This window comes from Heliangelus exortis, chromosome Z (genome assembly GCF_036169615.1).
Source record: "Heliangelus exortis chromosome Z, bHelExo1.hap1, whole genome shotgun sequence".
Taxonomy (NCBI): domain Eukaryota; kingdom Metazoa; phylum Chordata; class Aves; order Apodiformes; family Trochilidae; genus Heliangelus; species Heliangelus exortis.
Window position 1 is genome coordinate 22,802,098 of NC_092454.1, and position 6,845 is coordinate 22,808,942.

Here is a 6,845-nt window from a genome sequence, read left to right on the forward strand (position 1 = left end):
AGGAGTGGCTGAGGACACTTGGATTCTCAGGAGGAAAGGAGCCTGAGGGGTGACTGTATTGATCTCTGCAGCTTCCTGAGGAGGGGAAGTGGAGAGGGAGGTGCTCCTCTGGTTTATTGCCACCCCTCCTCTCCAAGTCTCCAGGTAGGATGCAGTGCCCTGATGACCCTTCTTCCCTCCGTCAAGGGAAGAAAGGCAGGAGAAAACCTGGTGGAGCGCGCCAAGTGCTGCCTGTGATCCCCCGTGGGAGGAAGCAGGGGACCCCTGAGGGCTGAGGTGCGGGACTTTGCCCTGCAGCCTCCCGGGGAGGCACCAAGCTGTTATCCAAAAAGCCCCCTTGCCAAATGTGCCTGGCGATGTCTGCCCCCGTCAGAGCGACCTGACGGGGCCCTGGGAAGGCCCAAGTCAAGGCCTTGGCGTCCAGGGTGAAACGCACAGGCCGCGCGCACACAAGAGGTGGGGGATGGAGGAGGCAGTGGTACTGCAGCAACCCAGGACGCCTGTGCTAGGGCCACAGCAGTGCTGGGGAGAGCACCACGGGAGAGCATGGCTCGTCGTGACGCCACCCACTGATGGACGGTGACATCCCCAAGCATAGGGTTCTGACGTCACCCTGAGCGAGGGGCTCTGATTGTCATCAAGTCCCTGAGCAGCGGGTTCTGCCGTAACCTAGCGATGGATTCCCTCATCCCTGAGGGACCGATTGTGACCCGGCGTCCCTCGCTCCTTATATCCGAGCACCGAGCCTCACCCAGCCGTCTCGTGCCCGCAGTCCAGCCGAGCAGCTCGTGAGGTTTGGAGCGTTGTGCGAGGCTCTTGTTGGTGCTGGTGTCGTGCTCGGAGGGTTGCTCCTTGGAGCACTCTGTGCCCGACCCCAGAGCCGTGACAGGATTGTCCCCGGCCCTGCCAGCTTCAGGCAGCCGGGACACCGAGGAGGTGCTCGTCACAGCAGAGGTGAGCTGGGAGGGGACACCTTCCTCTGGGGATCTGGGAAGGTTCCCTTCTGGAGGAACCCGGGCATTTCTTCCACCCCTCTCAGGGGCCAGCCCATGACCGCGGCCTCTCCTCCTCTTGCAGCACAACACCGGCTGTGGCAGCGCCGGTGACAGGGAGCAGCTGAACATCTCCAGCTCCCCGAGCTCACTGCAGCACGTGGACAGCATGGCCACAGAGCTGGAAGACCGCTGTCCCATCTGCCTGGACAGCTGGGAGGAGGCCAGCTACGTGATGCCATGCCTCCACCAGTTCTGCTACCCGTGCATCATGCGGTGGGTTGAAAGCAACAGCCAGTGCCCCCTCTGCAGAGGGAGGGTGACCTCCATCTTGCACTCGGTGCGAGCAGATGACGACTTTGAGGAGGAGGTCATCACACCACCTGCAGTACCATCACCTGTCGTCCACCCGGCAGAAGAAGCTCCTGCGCAGCTGCCTGCCCAAAATCCCCATCGTCCCGCAGCAGCACCCCTGCCATCAGCTGCAAGGCCAGTGCCCAGGCCTCCTGTAGGTGGCCTCTATCCCGTGCTATGGGCATTCATCTTCCGAGCTGACCCAGCTCTGCTTCAGCCCATTCTGTCCTGGCTGCAGCAGGAGCTGGGGCTGATCTTTGAGGGTGCCCAGGAAGCGGCAGCAGCAGCTCAGCAGCGAGTGCTGTCCAGCCTGCTGTTCTTTGGCCTGGATGAGGAAACCCTGGCCCAGCTGCTGCGGGACACCCTGGGCGGGCACACGCGGGGCTTTGTGCACCGCCTGATCGCCACCATCGTGGAGCGGTGCAGCAGGGAGGCCCAGCGTCGGGCGGGCATGGGGGACGCTCCTGTTGCCAGGGGCTGGGAGAGCAGCCCCACAGCTCTCCCCAGCCCTGCTGCCTCCCGAGGAGGGTCTCCTGCCCCCGGAGCAGCTCCCTCCAGCAGCCCTGACAGAGCTGAGGCAGAAGAGCTCCCCAGCACCTCAGCGGCTGCCCCTCATGGGGGTCCCAGAAGCCCCTCCTCTCTTCCTGTTCCCACCTACGACCACCAAGAAGAGAGAGAGGAGGACCCAGAGGAGACAGTGCCCAGGCCCTCCGCTCCCCGCCGGGGCACAGAGGGCTCCCGTGGGGGGCCCCGGCGACCCCCAAAGAGGAGGGCCGGCAGTCACCCGGAGGTGACTTCGCCTCCTAGCAAGAGGCCATCCCGCCGGCGGCAGTAGGAGGGTGCCACGGGAGCTGACAAAACCAGGGCTGGGCCAACAGCTGGGGCACCCAGCAGCCCCAAAGAGGAGCAGGAGACTGTCATTACTAGTCTAGCTGGAGTGATCAAATAATACAATAAAGTAGGGAAACTACAGTCTTGACATGTCTGACAACGTAGCTGGCGTTGGCGTTGCCACTCATGCTGGTTTCTCGTGGGGTCAGAAATGGCCACCGTGAGGACCTGGCCCATACTTCCCCCAGGGGCAGAAGTGAGGATGGCTGGATGGCTGGATGGCTGGCCTCAGATCACCCTCTTGCCTTTTTTAAAGACGGGCTGTAACATCTGGCACTCCCTAGTCTCTGGTGCTTCCCCCAAACTACCAGAGTACCCCGTACTCAGTAGACAGAACTCCCAGGAGGTGCTCGCAACGGCATAGGGAAGTGGGAGATGACACCTCCTGCTGGGCATCTGGGAAGGTTTCCTTCTGGAGGACCTGGGCATTTCTTACATCCTTCTTAAAGGCCAGGTCTCTCTCCCTCTTCTAGCACAACAACGTCTGCGGCAGCACTGATGGCAGGGAGTAGCTGAACATCTCTTACTTCATAACCTCTCCCTACTCCCACCAGCCATCCATATCCACCAGACACCATTTTTTCCAATGTTCTAAGGGTCCAGCCCATTCTCAAAACTACTGGCAATTCGTAACAGAAATCAAATTTCCTCAGGGTATCTATCCAACTTTCTTATCTTCCTGCATTACACACCAAATGCATAGTGTTTTGATCAAAAGTTTCTCCATAATTTTGTTGGCCTTGGCTAAAGTTATCAGGAACCTGTATTTTTTTCTCCTACTTATGCCTCATGTGTCCTACAGGGACTTTTCTCCCTAATACTTACACATTCTAATGGAGCAGTGTGAGGTTGGTTTACAGAACCACTATAGGCTTTCACTAAGTGTTCATCATGTTTTTTCAGTTCCCCAGTATTTGCATTGAGTTAGGTCTTTAACAATCCATGACATCACTTGACTTTTCTGTCAGCTGGGGCATGGTAAGGAATGTAAGATATCCACTCAATACCCCACTCCTTAGCCAAATTATTTATGAGGTTGTTTTGAAAATGAGCCCAATCATCTGACTTGATTCTTGATGGGGTTCCACATCACTACAACCTTTGCTCTTCTAGGCTCAAGATAGTGTTATGGGCAGTGTCATGGACTACAAGATTATGTTTCCAGCTGTCTGGTACCAGCTGGCTTCCACCTATGATGCTTGCCTTGGCACATTCTTGGAAGTTAAACATAGTCAACCTGTCAGGAAGCACCTTCTCCCCTACAAGATGTTGTTTTGTTAATTAAATCTATTGGGTTCTGTCAACACTCATGCTGGCATTTAATGCCTCGAAGCTGCATTTCTCAAGTGGGGCTCGCAACCATGTCTGCTTTGATGGCACAACAGGCTTTTAGTAGAATTTGAATTATTGTCTCTCATTTCTCAAAGACATCTGCTGTACTGCCCCACACTATGATATCATCAATATATTGTCAATGTTCAGGCACCTCCACCCTCTTCTAGTGCAGGCTGAATCAGTCCACGGCAAACCATAGGACTGCATTTCCACCCCTGGGCCAGTCAATTTTAGGTATAGTGGACACCCTTTGGGTGTTCTGGGTTGATGTGGTGCCATTTTTGGAAGCAGGGAGGAGGGCCCCTCACCCAAGAATGGCTCATGTAAGTAGCCTGAATAGCTCCCCCTGCTCCCTCTTTGCCCTGTTTAGATTTGATTAATAATAAATTAAAATGTTTTTTCCCCAAGTTGAGTCTGTTTTGCTCATGAGCATTACCAGATGAGTGAAAACCTTATAGCCCTTGTCTTGACCCACAGTGTTCTAGATGGATTTCTACCTCATTGTCTTGTAATGGGGGATGGGAGGGGCAGTGAGCAGCTGTGTGGTCCTTTGGTATCAGACAGGCTCAAACCATGACATCAAAGCAAAAGTGAACTGTGTTTTTTGTGATGTGTGCTGTCTCTGTCAAGCAGGCTTCTCAAGGGCATGTTTTCCATGGATGGTGGAAACATCAGCAGGGATAGGAAGTACAACCTGTCCTCTATGTGGGACAGTTTGTTGTGCACCTTATTTAGCAGTTCCACATATTTGTCAGATGGCTTCTCTACAGCGAAGATACCAGCTTGTGGGGAAGATGCAAGATTATCTGCATACTGCAGCAGTCAAGCATCCAGCTCACCTACTGTTGATTCCTCATCATCTATCCAGCTAAACAATGATAATGTGTTGGCACAGGTTGGCAGTACCCTCTTGTGTCACATAGGCCCAATAACTTTGTGTCTGGATCCAGCTGTGTATGTGGGTCATCCAAGTTAGCAAAAATTAGCTCCTGTATGGCTGTTTCTCTCAAGTATTTGCTACCTCTCCCAATAGTTATCCACTTAGTCTGTATATGACAACATCCCTACAGGGAGAGGGAGGTATTGTGCTTCACTTGCCAAAGCTTTGCCAGTGCCTCTAGCTATCTGTCCCAACAGATTGGCTTTGTTACCTTCTAATTCCACGACATCCTCTTCATTACCTCAACACTCGAGCCATCAAGCAACAAGCTGCTCTCCTTCACACAGACTGTAGTCGTTGCAGATATCTCCATCCTGCCCTGGCAGAGAAGTTGGACTCAATGATCACTCAAGGTCCCTTCCAACCCCTAACGTTCTGTGATTCTGTGACAGATTGGCCAGTCAGCTTTTCATAATTCATCTTCTTGTCTGTTGCTCTTAAACACAGGGGCAAACTGGCACCATTTGAGTGCCTAAGTTGGCTGCATCCCCCATCACCAGGGCTGAGTATCTCCACTGCTTCTCATCAATGCAGCACCTATTGCAGGGGTTGCAGCTTCTACAGAGTACACATCTCTCTGCCAAGGTTCCACTTTAAGCAGGACTAGAAAAAAAAAATATTCAAAAGGCCTGATCATAGAAACACAGTAATGCAAGAAGCCTAAGAGTATTCCAAATTTTTCATGTCCATCAATATTTAATAAAGGTCAGGAACTGGTGTCACCACAAATATATTATACCACAGGGTAAGTCCATGCAACCCAGAAAACGTTTAAATCCACACTCAAAAGCAATAAACTCTATCAAACAAAAAAGAAACAGCCGTAAAGCCACCCATTGCCAAAGGAATTCCAAAAACAAATACATGAGAAGTCCTCCCACTCATCATCCTAGCCCATACCACCACCATGAGGAATGCTTGTAATAATGCAGTTTAATCTGCTAAAACTTTGGCCCTTGGAGAATCCCAGTTTAAAGGGTTGTGATACTTCTGAATGAGCTCTTTAATTCCATATATCAAACAAACATTGAATACCAAATAATTTGCTTCCCTTGGTATAATTCTGAGGCTATCTGAAGCAGTTTGCTCTCTCATTTGATGGTCCCTTCTAGCCAGGGAGGGGAATCAGAAAGCAGTCAGAAAGCCCATGATCAAAATATAGATTTAATGAAACAACAAAACTAACAGAACATCACCATCAAACATGGAAGCTTATACTCAGCCTGGCTCTTAGGAATAGCAAGCAGGCCAAGAAAGAGCCCCAGGAAAACAAGCACCCCACTCTCAGCAAACCAGCCTCCTTTGTAGAGTTTGACTTGAGCAGTGAGAGCTCACCTGTTGGTGAGCTTAGCACAGCTGCTCTCACCTAAGCTCCCAGCAGGCTCGGGGGTACTAAAGGCCTGCCCTCCATGGCTGGCCTGTTGTTCTGAAACCACCTCATAGTGGGGAGCCAGGAGAGTTTCCTGCTGAAGGGACCTTGGAATGTCCTGTGAGTCTCTTATTGTTGCTGGTGTTGTGCTCAGTTTTTTGCTCATACAAGCTCTTGGTGCCTGACCCCAGAACCCTGACAGGATTTTCCCCGGCCCTGCCAGCTTCAGGCAGCCGGGACACCAAGGAGGTGCTCGCCGCAGCAGAGGTGAGCTGGGAGGGGACACCTTCCTCTGGGGATCTGGGAAGGTTCCCTTCTGGAGGAACCCGGGCATTTCTTCCACCCCTCTCAGGGGCCAGCCCATGACCGCGGCCTCTCCTCCTCTTGCAGCACAACACCGGCTGTGGCAGCGCCGGTGACAGGGAGCAGCTGAACATCTCCAGCTCCCCGAGCCCACCGCAGCACATGGACAGCATGGCCACAGAGCTGGAAGACCGCTGTCCCATCTGCCTGGACAGCTGGGAGGAGGCCAGCTACGTGATGCCATGCCTCCACCAGTTCTGCTACCCGTGCATCTTGCGGTGGGCTGAAAGCAACACCCAGTGCCCTATCTGCAAGAGGAGGACCCTCTCCATTGCTCACTCGGTGCAGACAGCCAACGGCTCTGAGGAGCATGTCATCTCACCACCTGCAGCACCATCAGAAGCTGGCTATCAGTCAGGAGGAGCTCCTGGCTATTCAGCTGCCCACAGCCCAGCAGCAACAGAACCACCTGTGGGGCTGGTACTCAGGGCTCCTCCTGGTGGCCTGCAGCCCCACAACTGGGCATTCATTTTTCAGAACCACCCATCTCTCCTTCAGCTCCTTCTGCCCTGGGTGCATCATGAGCTGGGGATGGTATTTGGGAACCAGCATTTACTGGCAGAAATTGAAGACCACATCATGAACACCCTGATCCTCTTTG